Here is a 9,949-nt window from a genome sequence, read left to right as displayed (position 1 = left end):
ATCAATACCTAAAGAAGCAATTCTGGTGGCACGGTATGAAGCGTGAGATAGCCTTTTTCATTGCCCGGTGCGATGTGTGCCGGAAAGTGAAGGCTGAGCATCGACGACCAGCTGGATTACTCCAACCCCTGAGAGTCCCTGAATGGAAATGGGAAGAAGTTGGAGTGGACTTCATTACTAGACTTCCTAAGTCTCAGCGTGGCCATGACTCCATCTGGGTCATTGTTGATCGACTCACTAAGGTCACCCATTTCATCCCAGTCAAGACCACTTTCCCCGGAACCCGGCTGGCCGATCTTTATATAGCCCGTATAGTGAGTCTCCATGGAGTTCCCAAGAGGATGGTGTCAGATCATGGTACTCAGTTCACCTCGAGATTTTGGAAAAAACCTACATGAAGCCCTCGGTACCAAGCTAGCCTTCAGCACTGCCTATCACTTGCAGACCGGTGGCCAAACCAAAAGAGTGAATCAGATCCTCGAAGATATGCTACGTGCTTGTGTCCTTGCCTATGGAGCAAAATGGGAAGACTGCCTACCTTTCGCGGAGTTATCGTACAACAACAGCTACCAAGCCAGTCTGCAGATGGCCCCCTTTGAAGCCTTATATGGTCGTCGTTGCCGAACCCCTCTCAATTGGTCTGAGACAGGAGATAGTCAAGTTTTTGGACCGCGACCACCTCCATGATGCTGAAGAGCAAGTTCAACTGATTCGTGATCGGCTCAAAGCCGCTCAATCCCACCAGAAGAGTTATGCTGATTCCAAGCATCACGAGCTGACCATTAATGTTGGAGATCACGCCAATTTTCATGTCACACCACTCAAGAGAATGCAGAGGTTTCACGTTAAAAGGAAACTTGCCCCCAGATATATTGGGCCCTTCAAGGTTCTCACTCATCGAGGTGAAGTATCTTATCAATTGGAACTGCAGGCCGAATTAGCACACTTTCACGATGTCTAACATATCTCTCTACTTCGACGATGCCTCCAAGTGCCCGACAAGCCTGAGGTATTCAAGAACATCGATTATCGCACTCTCGACCTTAACACCGACTTGACCTATCGAGAAGTACCACTTCGGATTCTGGAAGAAGTTGTTCGTCTGACCCAAAGAAGGAAGATTAAATTCTGTAAGGTCCAGTGGAGTAATCACTTCGAGGAGGAAGCCACTTGGGAACGAGAGGATCAACTTTGAAAGTACTTCCTGGCACTCTTCAGTTCTTAGCCACCGAATCTCGAGGACGAGATTCATTTTAAGGGGGAAGGTTTGTAACAACCCATTTTTTTGCTTTTAGGTTTAATGCTTGAAGTGCAAAAATTAGGGCCAACAAAAGCTTTCCTGTTTCCATTTCATGCATGCATGTTTGGTTTTGTCCTTGCCATGTAGGGTGTGTGTATGTTTGCTTTTTGGGAATCCCCACTTAGGTGCAATTCTTTAGAACCCTAAAACCCCTAGTGCTAGTTTGGGATCTTTTTAGATCATGTTTCAACCCCTTTTGTCTTTGTATTTTTTCCCTCATTTCTTAACAAAGTAAATTTTGAAAGAAAAAAATCCCTAGCCTTGTGCTAATGAATCGTTTCCACTAGTATCCTTGCCGTTGACCCTTATCACATGTGGGTGGTCTTGCCAAAAATTTGAAAAAGTGCACACATCAAGAATTGGTCATGTAGACCACGCCCTTAACCCCTTTTCTTCCTTCTCTCTCTTTCTTTTTCCAATATTTCCCTTTTCCTCTCATGTGCCCCACTCCTTCTACTCATCTTGCACTAATGTGCATGGCATCTCATGCCACTAGCAAGAAGAAGAAAATGGAGAGAGGGAGGTGTCTGGTGCATGTGTTGGTGCATGCAGCTCATGGACATGAGTCCAACCGAATGCAGCCAAATCCACCACCTCTCTCTTCACCCTCTCTCAGTTATGCATCCCCCTCTGCCCTCTCTAGCACCCTAGCTTCCTCTATTGTCTCTCTCTCTTGGGAACCCGCGGGCAGACGGCTCCCTCCCCCTTTCTGTCTGCTCGTGCACGCCCTGGCAGGAAGGTGGACGCCTCCCCAACGCTCCCCTCTCCCTCCCTGAAAACCTCCCGAGCCCACCCTTCCACCACACGCCCCATGCACCCCTTGTGGTTACCACGCACGCCGCCACGGGCACGAACACATCGACCACCTCACCACCCCGTGCTGGTGCATGTGGACTGCCGTGGCGGGCAAGGGAGAACACTTGACCCTCGGGAGCATGCACAGCTCTGCTCCCTCCTTTCCCTCTGCACGACACCGGCCCCACCACTTCGCAGACATTCCGTCGAGCGGCTGGCAGATGGACGCGACCTCTCCTTCTCGTGACCTTCTCGTTGCACCGCGACACTGGCGTCGCTCCAAAAACTTTCCCACGGCTCAAAGATGAAGCTCCACCGTCCTCTCGCCAAATCCCTTGTTGCTGCCCCCTCTTTTTCCCGTGCCGAGCGCGGTGCACCGTGCACCTGCTCGCCCCATTAAAAGGGCACCGGCCCTCTCTTCCTTCCTCCTTTCGCCACAGACTCTGCATAACACCACACTTGCTCCTCCAGAGCGGAGAGAAACCTTGCATCCCCCTGCTGCTCAAGTTCTTGGTCGACGCCTTCATTGTCTCGGTGGTTGTTGCCGTCGCTGCATGCCGCTCTCCCACCGGCCCCGCGTGCTGACGAGGCGTGGCCCTCTCCGGCGTCCCTTTTGAATCCTTCCTGCGCAGGCGCGGCGGATCTGGGCCAAATCTGGACGGCCCAGGAATCCGGCCCTACCTTTTTCTAATTCCTTTTCCTATTTTAATCCACCATAAAGTACTGCTCTACGTTTCGAAATACTATAAATTCCTCAATTGTCCAAAAATTGTGATTCACGTTCCTGAATGCTCTCCTACAAAATCTAGACCCCATAAAATTGCGTGCATGTGTTGTACTATTGTAGATTTGTGTTGTTAAATAAAACCCTGGAAAGTTGTTGTTTCAGAATTTAATTCCTTGAGTGAATTGTGTAACTTCTTTTTTATTGAAACCAACTTTTTAGTGCAATATAAGCCAATATCCTTATTTTAGCATAGGCCCCTCATGCAGGAGCTTCATGGATTTCATTTGTTTAGCAAAACAAATTTTGTCCAGTGAGCTACTCACTGATTTTTTTTCTTGAAAAATAAAACTTGTTTTGAAGCAAATCCAAATGTTACTAGTAGATATCATGATGGGGTACTTTTGAGCCAAAGGAAATATTTTTTTAAGTGAAAGTTTATTTCTGAGGATTTTACTTCTGAAACAGGGTACCTTTCCAGTATCTAATTTTGTAAATTATTTTACAACTCAAAAAAAATGCCAAAACAGATTTGTTAGGTCACATTTGTAGTACCTATCCATTAGTATAGTTGTCTCTGGTTGATTGTACTCTGGTGCTTTTTTGCTCAGGATTTGTTTTGGTTTAGTATATGTACTGTTTTAATTTTCACAAATATTTAAAAATTTATTTGTGTTTGATTCCAGTGCAAGTGTGTTCAGAATGTTGATACCTTCCAGTAGAGGTGCTGCATGTATTTTTGTGACTCACAAAAAGATTTAGGCCATTTAATTGGTCCCTAATTCATTTCTGGTTTTATAAAAATCTTAACTTTTATTTTAAAACCCTAAATTAGCAAATCCACTTCCAGTAGCTTCTTAAAGTAAATCTTTACACTCTGTGATTTTGTCAAATTTTTGTGTGGACTATTCTGGAATGGCTTGTTGATTTGGTGTGTTGCTTGTTCTTTTTTATTTTGCGACGCTAGATTAGAACGCCGCCGGAAACGAAGGAGGAGGTGACTTTGGGGGATTTGAAGAAGAAAGCCAGGAACACTTTGCTGATCAAGGCAAGCCACCTCTTGATGCATATCTCATCCTAATTATCTTACTCTTGCATTATTAGTTGTTTTATAAATTGCATAGTTTATTTTTCTTATGGGGGTGGTTACTGCCACCCAGAGTTTTACTATTCCACCCTTAGGGTGCAACCCTCGTTGGTACCTACTAATCAAACTCCTATTAGTGATATGGTGCTTACCACCTCATCCTCCTTGTCGCCCTTTTTGAAGAAATACGGACTATAGGTTGGGAGCCCATTGGAAAAAGGAATTTTGGAAAAGGTTTTTAAGAAAATGTGTTCTTCTGAAAACCTTGGAATGGGGCAACCCTGCCCAAGTGGGAATTTTTTATAAAATGTTTTGGGAAAGATGGTGCTAAAGGAAAAGGAGGAACTTGGGTTTTCGAAAAACTTTGGTCACCATAGTACGAAACCGGACCTAGCCAGTGCAACCACATTACCCTGAAGTGGGATGGGGCGTAGTGTAGTAGTTTGTGATGGGATTCGTAGCATAGAAAACAAAAAATTTCCTACCGCAAGAACGAAAACACAAGCCAAGATCTAATCTAGTAGACGGTAGCAACGAGAAGATCATGAGACTAACCCTCGAAGATTTCCAAAGCCTAACAAGATTAGATCTCGTGGTGGATGTAGTCGATCACTTGCCGCTTGCAAAAGCGCGTAGAAGAACTTGACGGTGCCACAATCGGGCAGCACATCCGTACTCGGTCACACGTACGGTGTTGATGAAGACGATGTCCTCCTCCCCGTTCCAGCGGGCAGAGGAAGTAGTAGATCCTCCTCGGAATCCCGGCAGCACGACGGCGTGGTGGCGGTGGTAGTGGAGAACTCCGGCAGGGCTTCGCCTATGCGCTGCGGGAGTAGTATGTGGAGGAGAGGTAGCTAGGGTTTGGGGAGAGAGGGTTTGGGCGCCGGCCAACTAGGGGCTGCGGCCAAGGGTGGCAAGGTGTGGCCGGCCCCTCCCCTATGCTCCTCATTATATAGGTGGAAGCCCCCAAGAGTTGTAGTCCAAGTCTTCGAATAAGACCCCAACAACAAAACCTCCCAAAAGTGGGAAACCTACTCAAGGGGGGAGTCCTACTCAAGGTGGGACTCCCACCTTTCCTTGAGGTGGGTTTGGCCGGCCACCAAGGTGGAGCCCACCTGGGACTCCTCCCCTTAGGGTTTGGCCGGCCATGCAAGGTGGAGTCCCTCTGGGACTCCACTTTCCATAGTGATTTCTTCCGGACTTTTCTAGAACCTTCTAGAACCTTCCATAAATGCACCGGATCATTTCCAAACTTGGAAAGTGACTTCCTATATATGAATCTTATTCTCCGGACCATTCCGGAACTCCTCGTGATGTCTTGGATCCCATCCGAGACTCCGAACAAAACTTCGAACTCCATTCCATATTCCATATCTACTTAAACGACATCAAACCTTAAGTGTGTCACCCTACGGTTCGCGAACTATGCAGACATGGTTGAGACTTCTCTCCGACCAATAACCAATAGCAGGATCTGGAGATCCATAATGGCTCCCACATATTCAACGATGACTTAGTGATCGAATGAACCTATTTACATATGATACCGATTCCCTTTGTCATGCGATATTTTACTTGTCCGAGGTTTGATCATCGGTATCTCTATACCTCGTTCAACCTCGTCTCCTGACAAGTACTCTTTACTCGTACCGTGGTATGTGGTCTCTTATGAACCATTCATATGCTTGCAAGCTAATTAGACGACATTCCACCGAGAGGGCCCAGAGTATATCTATCCGTCATCGGGATGGACAAATCCCACTGTTGATCCATATGCCTCAACTCATACTTTCCGGATACCTAATACCATCTTTATAACCACCCATTTACGCAGTGGCGTTTGATGTAATCAAAGTACCCTTCCGGCATAAGTGATTTACATGATCTCATTGTCGAAAGGACTAGGTAACTATGTATCGAAAGCTTATAGCAAATGAACTTCATGACGTGATCTTATGCTATGCTTAATTGGGTGTGTCCATTACATCATTCACATAATGACATAACCTTGTTATTAATAACATCCCATGTTCATGATCACGAAACTATGATCATCTATTAATCAACAAGCTAGTTATACAAGAGGCTCACTAAGGACTCCTTGTTATTCACATAACACACATGTATCAATGTTTCGGTTAATACAATTATAGCATGGTATGTAAACATTATCATAAACACAAAGACATATTATAATAACCATTTTATTATTGCCTCTTGGGCATATCTCCAACAGTCTCCCACTTGCACTAGAGTCAATAATCTAGTTTACATTTGTAAAGATATAACACCTTGGCCTTCCGGTGCTTTATCATGTTTTTGCTCACGGGAGAGGTTTTAGTCAACGGTTCTGACACACTCAGAAACGTATGTATTTTGCAATTCATTTGCGTCTTCACGCATCACTCATTTTCCAAATGAGTCGGCATTAAATATGTTTGGTCTTCTGGTGGAAACGTAATTCCACGGTCTGAAATATGTCACTAATATTGTCACACACAATATAGTTTCAAAGTTCTGACACTATTGGAACTACACCAAGTTCTCAAAGAACTCCTTGACTTAAACATCCTCAATCATTGTCAAAACAATGCCATACTCTGCCTTCTTTTGTAGAATCCGTCACAATATTTAGAACTCTTCTAAATCTAGCATTGTGCTACGTTTTAAATAACACTTAGCCTAATTGAGATTGAAATATATTTTTATATGTGACCAAACTAATATCGGTGCAACACCTTACAGCGATTTGTTTGTCATTACTCCATACAAAAAAACATATATATATATATATATATATCCTTGGTTCTTCTAAAGTACTAAAGGAAATTCTTACTGTCGTCCAATGATCATCACATGAATCATTATGGTATATGCTCCTAACCTTTTAGAGCGCAGGACATATGATTTTGTACATATTATTCGAGATCGAAAATCACTCATGTGTTTTTACTCATCGAGTGTCAAATACACTCAAGTCTTGTCAAACCTTCGCATGAAAAGAACACCTTCTTAATATTTCTATATTGAACTACTTCAATATCCATTCTATGTACTTTGACTTAAACTTATTATGTGTTTTAATCTATCTTCATAGATCTTGACACTAAATATGTTTCAGTCCATATCCTTTCATTGAAGTTAATTCTCAATGAAACCTTTTAATCAAGTATATAATTACATCATTTATAACCAACTATATGTCATCTACATAAAGTATTATAAATATGTCTCAGCGCTCCCACTTAATTTCTTGCAAATGCAAGCATCTTCATCGTTTCTGATGAAATCAAAAATTCTTTGACTATTTCATCCGGTGAAGATTCCAACTCCGTGATACTCACTTCATCCAATTGAAGTTCGTATACCTATCTAGTATTCCACGGACTAGCAAAAATCTTGGTTGTATCTTGTATACACCTTTAATACACACTTCTGTTAAGTAATGTATTTTGCCATCCTACTAGCATATCTCATAAAAGAAATATGTAGCGATTACTAGAATAATCCACATAAACTATAAGCATTGCTACGGAAGATCTAATCTTATCATAGTCAACTCTTTGAACTTTGTCATAAACAATTTTTTCGACAAGTCGAGCTTTTTCAAGGATATTCCATCCAAGTCCATCAATTTTATAGGTCAATTTACTTTCAAAAAGTATTCACCTATCTTGGATTTCATGGCGCATAGCCATTTTAACGGAGTCAGGGCCCATCATAACTTCTTTGTATGTAGTTGGTTTATCATTATTCAAAATCAATCCTTTGTTCACAAATCATTTATTTGATCACAAAGTAAACCATACCTACAAGGTTCAATATATACTTCGATCTCCATGGCTAAAACACTTTGTAGTCATGGGAGCCATGATCGTCGTGGCTGCTTCCGGAACCATTTCCGATGCTGCGCTACTCTGATCATTATGCTCAGGTTCATAAACCTTATCAAGTTCTATTGTCCTCCCACTCAAATACTTCGCTAGAAACAATTTCTTGAAAATAAGTAAGAAACATCGACAAACACTTTTGTCTTTATCTCCATAGTGGAAAGAATTCCCAATTAATTCTTTGGGATAACCAACAAAGACATTCATCCGATTTTAGTTGTAAACTTATTTACTTATGCTATGCATACCAAAATTTAAGAAAGGACTATTAGGGTTCATACCCATGCCATAACTAGTATGGTGTCATTTCAACGGATCATGATGATGCTCTATTCAGTGTAAAAGCGGTAGTCTCTATAGCATAATCCACAAAAATACAATGGCTTCATTTTATTTTAGCTCATCATTGACCCAACAAGGTTTGGATACATCTCTCGGATACTCCATCATCACTATGATACTCCAAGAAACGTGAGTTGTAGAACAACTTCATAACTCTCTTAGATGTTCGCTAAAACTCGTAATTCAAATATTTCAACTATGATCAAATCATAGATATTTGACTTTTCTATTACGATGATTTCCACTTCATGCTGAAATTCATTTGAATCCATTCAAATGTTTCAAACTTCTTCCTTATCGAATATATCCACATATATATACTCAATTCATTGTTGGAAGTTTTCATGAAGTAGAAGAATCTCCCGCACACAACTATGCCCAGTGAACCACAAATATCATCATGTATGTTTCCACTAAGTTAGTTGCCCGTTCAACTCTTGGCCTATGAACGGTATTTCAGTAATTCTCTTTAGAAAAGATTTGCAAGCGCCAAACGATTCAAAAATCGAATGACTCCAAAAATCCATTTGCATGGAGTTCCTTCATGCGTTCCTCTCTAACATGACCTAAATGGCGGTTCCATAAATAAGTGGAATTCAAATCATTTGCCTTATGGCATTTTAGCGTCAGTATTATGTATGTGTGATTCACCATTAAGATTTATAATAACTTATCCATCGTACATGGAGTAATGTCATAATTTAAACAACTCATTGTTTTTATTTGACCAAAACAAAATAACAATTTATTAAGTTCTTTATTATGAATTCTAAAGGCTAGGTAGAATGCCAACGACAAACATAATAACACTTTATTATGTTCCAGACGTGCATTATTACCATATTCCTTATCAGTCACTTAGGCCATCGTATTCGTGTATTGTGTTGTATTGTATGACATTTCATACCAACCAATCTGGTACAAATACCCAAGAATTTTATTATGTGACCAAACAAGGAATATATCCATAACATGTATATCATTTATATACACCTGAGCTAGACCTTCTAGTCTTTTCTTTCTTTCTGCCAAAATATCTTTTGTAGTTTCTCTTTTAGCTTTCCTCATTCTCAGAAAACACTTCACCTTCAATAACTTCTAGGTTTGTTGGTCAAATACCAATAACCTTGAGGTTCTTACTTTGAAGTTGATCATCATATGACAAGTGTTTCAGATTTCACTATTAGTAACTTTTTAATATGATGAACAATTTCACTCATAATTTTATCCATCATATCATGACGACTTTTCGAGACCATGTCTGTACATGCTAGGCTCGTAAAGTTTAACCTCAGTATTCGCATGTGCAAATCTGGCTTGCACCCGTTGTATGCACACGTAGAATCTATAACACCCGATCATCACGTGATGCTTCGAAACGACGAGTCTTAGCAACGGTGCATACTAAGGATGATCACTTCATGGATATGAGAATATCGTTAGTGCCCCAATAGTTGGAGGATTGGGACGCCTTGCGTCTTCAACCTTCGTACATTCCCATAAAACTTATGAGTTTATGTAGTCTCACCAAATTATATTCTATCATCTTGCAATAAGGTCTTAGATATCACATATATCTCATACCTTGATTATTTTTGAAAACTAAATTTTCAGATCCTTACTTTTCAAACAGATTTGAACTTCAAGTTTCACGGAGACAAGATAACTTTAGGTACTAATTGAAACCATAGCTCTTTGAATCAACAATGTGAGATTTACTAAAAGTTTGCAATAGGACTTTAATCATTTCTTGATTCTTTAACAATACGGTACCAGTCCGTAAAGTTTCTTGTCAGATTTTAACAGTATTT

This window comes from Lolium perenne, chromosome 2 (genome assembly GCF_019359855.2).
Source record: "Lolium perenne isolate Kyuss_39 chromosome 2, Kyuss_2.0, whole genome shotgun sequence".
NCBI lineage: Eukaryota > Viridiplantae > Streptophyta > Magnoliopsida > Poales > Poaceae > Lolium > Lolium perenne.
The sequence above is the reverse complement of the archived record's forward strand: the minus strand, read 5'-3'. Positions refer to the sequence as shown.